This window comes from Nicotiana tabacum, chromosome 6 (genome assembly GCF_000715075.1).
Source record: "Nicotiana tabacum cultivar K326 chromosome 6, ASM71507v2, whole genome shotgun sequence".
Lineage (NCBI taxonomy): Eukaryota > Viridiplantae > Streptophyta > Magnoliopsida > Solanales > Solanaceae > Nicotiana > Nicotiana tabacum.
In genome coordinates this window covers 167,728,050-167,738,894 of record NC_134085.1, presented here as the reverse complement: position 1 = coordinate 167,738,894, position 10,845 = coordinate 167,728,050, and the positions used below count along the sequence as shown (strand labels likewise).

General features: G+C 33.6%; 1 pseudogene; it reads right to left on the bottom strand.

Annotated features, from left to right (window-relative positions):
* Nucleotides 1-8,819: 8,819 nt before the first annotated feature.
* Nucleotides 8,820-9,794, bottom strand: LOC107782828 (ABC transporter I family member 1-like; annotated as a pseudogene).
* Nucleotides 9,795-10,845: the final 1,051 nt, after the last annotated feature.

The window sequence follows — 10,845 nt, the reverse complement described above, 5'->3', positions numbered from 1 at the left end:
ACCATAGCCTGGTTGCTTCTGCCTCTTTTTCATTACTAGATGTTACTGTCGATGTCCCAATAACTGTACTACCGCGATAATGGTACATGTTATTGTTTTTCCGATTGTCCTTCATTACCACTAGTGCACCGGAGCATACTCTCATCACTCCATTTTCTGCAATGATTTTGAACCCTTTTGATTCTAAGGCTCCCACAAAGATGAGATTCTTCTTCAAATTCGGTACATATCGAACATCTATTAATGTTCTAATCATTCCATCATGGTTCCTTAGTCGTATTGAACCAATGCCATATGAGGTAAGATGGCTATTATCTGCTGTGTGGATGACTCCATATTCTCATTCTTGAAAATCCACGAACCAGTCCCTGTTGGGACACATATGATAGCTACAAGCTGAGTCCATCAACCATATGTCTGATGATGTTGATGGCTCTGTTGTAACTAATGAGAAGTCAGAATCATCACAATCAACTACATTTGAATCCATAATGGCCTTTCCATTGTTATGTTTGGCCTTATTCTTCAACTTCGGACAATTTTTCTTCCAGTGTCCCTTTTCTCGACAAAAGGCACATTCATCTTTGCTGGGTCTAGATCTTGACTTGGATCTTCCCTTCTTTGTCCTCATTTGATTTTGAGGACGACCCCTCACAACCAGTGCTTCTCCTTCTCCGCCCTTTTGTTTTTCTCCCTTTCTTTGTTCATAGCTGTACAAAGCCGAACAAACTGCTTTGAGAGAAATTTCGTCATTCCCATGTAGTAGAGTAGTTTCAAGGTGCTCGTACTCATCAGGAAGTGATCCCAACAACATCAAGGCCAAGTCACCATCATCAAAAGTTGCATCCATATTTTTCAAATCTGTGACCAACTTATCGAAACTGGTGATATGTTCGTTCATTGTAGTACCAGGAACATAGGTGAAGCAAAACAGTCTCTTCTTCATGTACAATTTATTTTGCCTGTTTTTCTTCAAAAAATTATCCTCCAGTGCTTTCCATAATTTACTTGCAGAAGTTTCCTTTGTGTATGGGTATTTATGCTCTTTAGCAAGGTAGGATCGAATGGTACCGCAAGCAACACGGTTGATAATTCTCCAATCTTCTTCTCCAATAACATCTGATCTTTTTTCTTCAATGGCAAGATCTAGCCCTTGTTGAAAAAGGACATCTAGAACCTCGCCTTGCCACATCCCAAAATGTCCTGACCCGTCAAAAATTTTTACCGCAAATTTCGCATTTGACACAATTCTTGTCATAAGCGAAGATTCCAATGATGACGTATTGTTGACATTTGATGTAGATTCTTCTTGTTTATTGTCTCCCATCTTTGACACAAATATTATTTAATAGCTGACGACACAAATCAAGATTATTTCCTTTCTGGTGTGGAAGATCAGACTAAGCTGCAACCACAGAGCATACTCAGACAGAACCTTGACTCAGTTACCAAGATAAATCTTTTCTGATGTGGAAGATCAGACTATGCTGCAACCACAGAGCATACTTAGACAGTACATTGGCTCTGATACCAATTGTTGCGGAAGCCAAATGTATATAGTGTGTATGAGTTACAACTACTATACTAAAAATTATGACAGCGACCAAATAATAACTAAGACAATAAAGCACAAAAAAAGGAACACCAGAATTTACGAGGTTCAGCCAATTTTGCCTACTTCCTCGAACACAATCAATATTTTATTTCACTCTAAAAATACAAGTGAAATAATACTAAAGAGAGAAGATACAAATGCCTTAAGAAGATAAGAAGACAAATGAGAGGTGTATCTAAATCCTAAACATTATGCCTCCTTTTATAGGGAAAAATTCCTTACCAAATGGCTAAACCACCGATGTGGGATTTGCCAAATTTAACAATATCTACCTCTCGAATTTTATTAACCAAAATATGGGAGAGGTATATATATACTGTTTGGCAAACCTTTTGGGAAGTTGGAAGCAATTTTTTTTTAAACGATAAAGAAAAAGCATTTATTTAAAAATCATTTTATTTGTTCTTTACGAGTTTGCTTTACAAAATTTCAGAAAAGAGACCCTGCAAGCGTAAACGAGTTACAAGTCCATGACTGCTATATCTAAACTAAGGGTGTTTAACGGGCCAGGTTGACCCGGTTCTGGACCGGTTCAACGACCATGAAATCGAATTTTTTTTAAAACAAAATACCATTTGACCATTGACAACGGTCAACTTCCAATTTGACCGTTGTCCAATAGACATTTTGCAAGAATAGCCCTTTTTGGGGCAATTTTTTTTTTTTTAAAAATAACATTTTAGGTAATTACTAATTTAGCCCTTAGAAAAATTATAACTACACCCCCCTCTTCATTTCTTTAATCATCTCTCATTTCTCAAACTCAAAATCTCAATTCAAGTTAAATCATGCCCCGTACTTCTAGAATGCGCTCATATGTTTGGGAACACTTTGATGTAGTATAAGAAAATGAAGAAGTTCACAGAGTAAAATGCAAGAACTGTGGTCGAGTCTTAAATCTTCGTCTAAAATAGGTGGGACAAGTTGTTTAAGGAGGCATATGAAGAGTTGTTTTGAGTGTCCTTCAGAAATTCGTATTTAAGTTGATTTGAGATATTTGTGTTATTTTAAAATTATTAGACGTATTTATGCTTAATGTTTTAGTTTGTTAGATTAATTTGAAGTATTAGTATGCAATAAAAATTTGAAATGAAACAATGAAAGCCTTTGAAGCTTGATCCTTATATATCAAGTTATTATAACACTCTAGTGTCCAGTATAAGATTTATACAATAAGTTATATTTTTTCATTTTTATTGTAATATCTTAAATTCGTAATGAATTTTTCAAATATAAGAATTTTAAAATTTAAAGCCTTTGCATCCTTTATTCAAACACTCTTTTTATAAGATTGTTTTTTATTTTAGATTTTTATTTTATATTAATATAAAATTACAATAGTTATACAAAATACAATTTTTTTTTACATAAACCCCACCCGGCCCAGGCCCCTTAGACCCGTAATCATTCCGGTTCAATTTTTATCAGGATAGGCTTGGACCCCTTAGAGTGCGCTCATCCGTCAGTTAACTCGTTTTCTATCGGTATTAAATATGGGTTGAGTTGGATAATTTATCCGTTTTTACATTATTCATTTTTTTACCCGTCCATACCCCGCCCCGCCCCGCATGCCGCCCCTAGTTACAAGGTTATTACTCCCTCTGTTCCAATTTATGTGAACCTATTTGACTGGACACAGAGTTTAAGAAAAAAATAAAAACTTTTGGAATTTGTGGTCCTAACATGTCAAAAAGGGGTTAAACTATTTGTGTGGTTATAAAAACTTCTTATTAAGGGTAGAATTAGAATTTTAATCTAAGTTATTTCCAAATTTAGAAAAGAGTTATTCCTTTTGGAACAGACCAAAAAGGAAATAAGTTCACATAAATTAAAAGGAGGGAGTAAATCAGGTAGATGATACTAATAAAGATATTTCAGCGGCAAAGCAACTAAAAAGTAAGTGTCACAATAGATTGTGTGCTGCTGATTTCTAAGAGTTAATCAATACGTCCATGATAAGGGGCGCCTGATTATAAGCGGCCAATTTACACTTGGATGGGCGGCATTCACAGCAAGTTGGGATTGAGAAATTCCAACTGCCACTTCGATCCATTTCTTCCAATGCATGAGTATATATCACCGCATTTTGAACCTTTGCGGCAACGACTGTATATAGACTAACTTTGGCAGGCTATAAAGACTCTACGGCACTAGTAAACACATATTCAGACAAATCTAATAACTTTTGCTTAAATTCTGTATTCGTATCTGTGACGAATTTAATAACTTTTGTTTAAATTCTGTATTCGTATTAAGAAGTACATTAATTATACATAAATATTTTATTGTGAATCCAACAATTAAAGAGAATTGTGAGTTTGAAGGCACATACATAACTAATAAACTTTAAATTCTGACTCGACGCTATGTCACAATTAACAGACTTAGATGGATCCTGGTGAATGATTGATGGAATGAAATATCTGATGAAAAAGGCCGCTAGTAACCAATTAAAAGGGTAAGTGGATAGAATAAAAGAAATGAATGACCAATAATCCAAGGTTCATTATAAAGTATCTGAAAAAGTTGTTCTTTAAAGAAGTGTCGTAAAAGGAGCTGGAGGCTACGACATGTATTGAACTTGCTACGTGGCTGCTTCTTTATGCGAGGTTTTTTATCGTATGGCCCCACGCTCGTGCATTTTGTGCATATATGTGCTCCCATCTTTGTCTTCTTGTCCTTTTCTTCCTCTAAACAACAAAGTTCCCCAATATAATTGAGTAAACATTAAACAAACAAACATGAATGTCAACATATATAGTATGACAATTGACTACTTACTATTGTTACCTATTGTTTTGCAGTCAGGCTACAAACTCCAACATCATACAATATTTTCATTATCAAACTTTTGATCAACTGATATTTTTACAAGTGTTAATGAACCAATGAAAGTGGTTATGCTAAAGGTAGTGGTAGACGTACGAATTCAGTGTCATGTATCACTACTGCACCTGATCACAAGGACAATTTAGCCAATTCGACACACCAAGATTTTTTTAATCAAGATATTATCTCCTCCAATAATAGCGGAAACATTACTCTTGATAGAAATTTGAGGATAAGAAATATATGTGATTAATAAATTAATCTATGAGGGAATGAATGTGCCAAATGTAAGGGTATCAGGAACTGGGAGGCAGATATTTGCTTTAAGTGTCAATTACATTATCATCTAATCAAACGACACCAACTTTATAACCGGAGAAAAACCTACACATAATAATTGTCTTTTTCACCTCCAATAATTGTATATTCAATTTAGCATCAATTATGTGTTTGAGGTTTCTACTTAAAATCCTATATACAGTGTGAAAATTTTGTCAGTATGCAACATGTGTGTTTGACTCAAAAATATCGAAACCTTTTTGAACAAATCAATCAAAAAAGATGAAATGGTAAATCTTACTAAGTATAATAATCTCTAGAACGAAAGATGGACCAGGAGAATACAGACAACAAGACTTCTTTATCTATCCAGATCAACCAATCTTTTACAATAAATCTTCTCACTAGTTTATGTAAGCAAATTCACAGCAAATATTATGGATCAACCAAGAAGTGCCCATTTACAAGGTTGTTCTTCGATATATATATATATATATATATATATATATATATATATATATATATATATATATATATAAGGAGTGAAACCCTTCTAAGCTATAAAAGACAAATTATAAGGAATATTCGAAGGAATATTCCAAGTATCCCCTAATGGGCATATGTTATTACAAGGGTCGTATAATCTCTTGTTTATCTTAAGGTCGTCCTCCACATGTTGTCAGGTTACGAGGATCTTGCTGTTCGTCGTGCTCATCGACGGTCGTGGTTGTTCAAATTTGGACCTATACAATGTGGAGAATGCAGAGAAGATTGCCAAATACTTACCTATGGTAGTCCATTTACACCAACCTAATAAATACATAATATATATATATATATATATATATATATATATATATATATATATATATATTTATAAATATAGTCATCTTTAAAAATTATACTCTTATCTTAAATTAGTACTTAATCATACTAAATTATTATATTTAAACATTAAAAATTTGGGATGATGTACCAAATAGGGTCGTAGTGTTATTGACGGCTTATTAGGGAAGGATAGGCAAGGAAGAAAAAACATAGGAAGAAAGGGGAGTCACTCCCCTTAAGTTTAACTAACACATCCGTGCCTTGTAAAATTGGTACACTACAATGGACGTACGTAGAGAATAATTAAAGATTCATGACCTCCAACATGAATTAGTCAAAGGTCCTTCTTGTCGGCTTTATTAGTGAATAAACTCTAGAACTAGCATGTGCAAATGTTTCTTGATGATTTTCTTCTTGGTTTCTTTGGTTACCTTTTTCATATAAATCGACATAATGTTGTGAAATAAAAAGAGTCTTCTAGCTAAAAAAATCAACATATAAATTATACTAGTACGAGCTCAAGATTAGTACCTTTTTATCGTCACTCATGTTCAATCAAATTTTTCTTATTCTTTGATAATTAGGTCTAAGAATGACGATAAAAATATCTGATCTGCTCAAATTTTCATTCTCTCATACAGCTAAGTGTAATTGCACAATGAATCTTATGAAGTAAGTTAGAGAGGTGAAATGCATATATTTTACAGAAGAAATGATACGAGATAATCAGCTACAAATAGAGAAAAACGAATTCTACAAGTAAAATAGATGAAGATCAAGAGATCCTAGCTATAATCTCATTTATTTTATTACTTATATATATATATAGAGAGAGATTTTTTCAATGTGTGCTTAATGAAGACGGTACTCTGAAATAAGTTTTGACTCACTTGCTCCGCATAATTTGGACACTTAAAAAGGGATTTAAGAAACATAAAGTTGAAGAACAATAGAAACGAAAAGACGTAAAGCTAAAAGATTGAAGGAAGAAATGGACTAGATGATAGGTGTTTTACCGAGTATAAAAAATAAGTGCAACAATATAAGAAGAACAAATAAAGAAGAACCATTTTTTAAAGCCAAGTAAACGATGAGACCAATAAAGTACCCGGCATGCGGAAATGAATATATTAAACTCAGAGAAGTCTATTTTTCCTCTGACTGCTGATTCGGACTATTACTAACTTGGGAGATGAATGATGAGGCTGGTTAGCTTTGAATCTTGACATGTTGGTTTCCTTAAAAAATGATAAAGAAAAGTCAAAGCATGAATCAATTTTTTTTTGAGATGGAACAAAATATGCACGTCGTGATTTCAACTAACTATTCTTGATACCTAGAAAAATGCGATGCCTTGAGGTGCGAAAATGGTTTTGGTTGCAATTAAGAAACTCAAAACGCTATATCAGTCAGAAAAATAGTTCTATATCTATGTTAATTAATGGGAGATCTTGAGATAATTAGCAATTTCAAACACGTTTTATTCCAAAATAAATATTGTATATAATATGATCAAAAGCCAAAAGTCGTGCATGCATGGCGCTAGCTGTTCAAATTTTTATTGGTCATGTCTCCGAATTTAGAATCGAAGATTCTAAAAACGTGGTGGTCTGCTAGTTTCTCAAATTTGGTGTATTATTAAACTACAATAAAAGATATAGTCAAAGATTATTTCTCAATCATTTTAGCCAATTTTATGCGTGGAATCTGGTCTCTAGATGAGGAAATTTCCCTTCAATTTATTTCCCACGTAATACACAAATTTTGTCACGAGGCGCTGACTAGGATTCAGCTAAAAAGTCTAGCGAATCAATAGTCAAAGGAAAATCGCTTATTTTGATTTCTTTAACAGCAATTTAACCTAGTAGTGTAACTGTAGCTTTTTAAAAGTGTCGTGTCGGGGTCCAAATCCCAAAAACTACAAATCATCATCAACCTTAAGCTTATACAGAGTGTTGGGTGGGGTGTGCATGCACCGGGTTGGTTTGATTTTTATTAAAATCAAACCAAATCAACTATATCGGTTTAGATTGGTTCGGATTTTTCGGGTTTTTGAGGTTTTTTTATTAATAAATATTATTCCAATCTTACTTTGTTGAAGATATAGATATAATTTTGATAAATGAATATATGTTTAGTAAATATTGAAAAAATTAACCAACATATGATCTATTAAAATATTATAATGGGAGAATTCTTTTAGTAACATATGATAATTATCTTCTTCGTCGTCTAACAATAATTTTTCATTAATGTACGCTTTCAAGGTTAACACATGATAGGATCCCAAATATTTCTATATTTTTTAAAGAAAATTCAATATAAAGTCTTAAAAATATATATATATAAATTAAATATTTATATGTTGGTTTGGTTCGGGTTTTTTTACTCAATATCAAACCAAGTCAAACCAAACCTAGTCGGATTTTTTAATCGGTTTGGTTTGATTTTTCGGATTGATGCGGTTTTCCAGTTCAGTTTGAACACCCCTAATGTTGGGTTTAGAGACAAGTTTTGCAATAATTAGTAATGTAAGAATTATAATTTGGAAATTAGTGCAATACTGAGATTAATAATGCAAGAATTATTACATGTTTAAATATTTGATTTTGATATATTACAAATTCATATACAATAGTATATGATTTAAAATATACGATTTCCCTTAAACATATTAAGTATTTGTTTACAATAATAATGAGTGTCAGTTTTGTCATTTTAGTATTCTCAATCTTTTTATTACTAAATACCTGTACCTATCCAACATAAGATAATACTTATGCCTGATATTATTATGAGGAAAAATAAAAACAGCAACCAAAACATCGTATTAACAATGCTGAATTTTATGTTGAAATTATCTTCTTACTACAGCAACCAAACAACACTGTCCAAAAGCTGTTACCGAAGCCTGATCAGGGCTCAGTCTGCTGATGAAACAAAGATCATTTTAGTACATGAGGCTGCTTATTTTATTAGCCAGATCAGTACAGAATCTTTTGATAAGATAAAGATGAACACCCAAACATATCTCTTTAATTTTTCGCTTCAAACTAGCATACAAGAAACTAGGCTACTTGGCATGATAATAAGAGAGCACAACATCTGATGCAATGTGCTCTCCACACATTTCTACTAGCAAATTGATATGCAACTGAGAGGAAATAACAACTAACAAAAACTACTACTATGCCTCAATTTCAAGTTAGTTGAGGTTGACTATATGAATCTTTATTGATCATATTCATGTCGCTTCATTTAAGCTCATCTGAAACCAATATTATACAGAAATAAAAATAGAAATGAAAGTGCTAGAAGTTCTCTATATTTTCTAGTGGAGAAACTTACCCCCCAAAAAAATATATTGAAGCTAGTCCCAGATATTCTAAGTACATAAAGCTTGGAGCAGTTCTTGCAAACATCAATAATGAAATAAAAAGTGCAAACTTTGATGACACTAGAAGAAATTTGGCACATCACACGCTTTTATTGATTCTATAATTGTATGCTCCATTGCAGATTTCTCTTTAAAGTTGGAGTATATCTTCTTAAAGATCAGTCCAGGCCACCTCGATTAAGCATGTCAACCAAAGGCATCCTTCTTGGGAACTTTGGTGGCAACCTTAAAAACATTGCATCCTCAATCTGAATAGGCGGAGGGGTGGCAACAATGACGATACCAACTTTTTTTTGTGCTCTGCAATAATATACTCGAGCAGTTTCACACCTTCGTCATCCAATGCTACTAAAGGTTCATCAAGCAACCAAATAGGCCGATCAATCCAACAATCTGGCCAGCTGTACCCTTTTCCTTTGAACCATAGAAAGCATTCGTGCTTTATCGTTACTAATCTTCCAAGCCCCATGAGCTCCGATCCAAAGCTGGCAAAGACCTTCCTTGCTTGCCTTCAAGAACTTCAAACCATTGAACATTATCAAGGACTGTGAACTTCTCTTTGATAGCGTCCTTAAGAGAGAGCCAGTTGAGCTGAAGTTTGTACTGTTGAAAAACACCTGAATCAGTGATATCATGACCATTCCAGAGTATCTCACCAGCTGATGGTTTCGAGAAACCAGCTAACATGCGCAAGAATGTCGATTTACCAGAGCCATTAGTGCCCGTTAGTACAAGTGCACCACCATCATGGAGGGAAACATTTACATTGCGCAGTATTTGTTGAGCATTTCTCATGCAAGACACATTGTTCAGCAGAAGTCGAGGAAGGGGAGGTCTACGCAAAGATCAGAACTGGATGTATAACTTCCTTGATTGAGCATCCACAGAGAATGAAAAGAAACAAAAGGCTGCTGAAGCTCTTTCGAATCTTACAGGAGCTCAGAAGAAATTGCAAAACAAATTCTGTGATTCTGAAAATTAAAAGCAACAGTAGAAAATTTCTAAGTTTCAGCAACTCTGGAAATGTAACCAGTCAGTTCAAAACAGAATTAAGCAGATTATGCTAAATCACAGTTCACTTGTTAATGCAAAATCATTATGAGCATTTAGCTACACGGACAAATATAAATTAATATTATTGTATGAACTCCACTAATTAATAGAATTCCCATCGAAAGGACATCATCTGGAACTTCAAATCAGACAATAAAGCAGCAGAATCAAATCAACTAATGTGTTTTACCAGTCTGAGGAAACATAAAACAGAAAAGAGAAAATGAAGATGGAAGAGGAACGACATCCAGGATTTTTCTCATTTTTGCTACTTGCAACACTCTCGAATGCTACTAAGTCACTGAATTTACACTTGATAAATTAATTTTCCTCATATGGAATAATTTCTTGTCATAGAAGCACATTTAGAGAAACCGAAAAAGCTTTGTTCCACGTCCTCCTCGTAGCTCCCCATCCCCCCGAACAACCAAAATAACATAAAAAAATATTTCATTAGCAAAGGCAATCCACATTGTTCTAATTAATTTTCTAGTTCTCCACTTTTTTCAGAATGACTATCAAGAATTACTATCTTTTCTTAGTTGTCGCTAAGACGCTAACCACTACGCATAACTATAAACAAGGTAAAGAATGAAAGGCCACTAATCATATTTTTTCTCATCAAATTACAAGGCAAGCAAAGAGGTGAAGGAGTTTAACGGACGTACACACTAACATGGCTTATCAAGAAAGGCTATAAGTTGAATGGAACACAATTCTTATAAGCGAATTAAATTCCAGAATAATTCATTCTTAGAAGCATTAGACGAAAGATTCCAAGAGAAAAGAAAAAAAAAGAAAATGAGCAATCATACTAATCATACAAAGCTAAGTTCACCTTGCT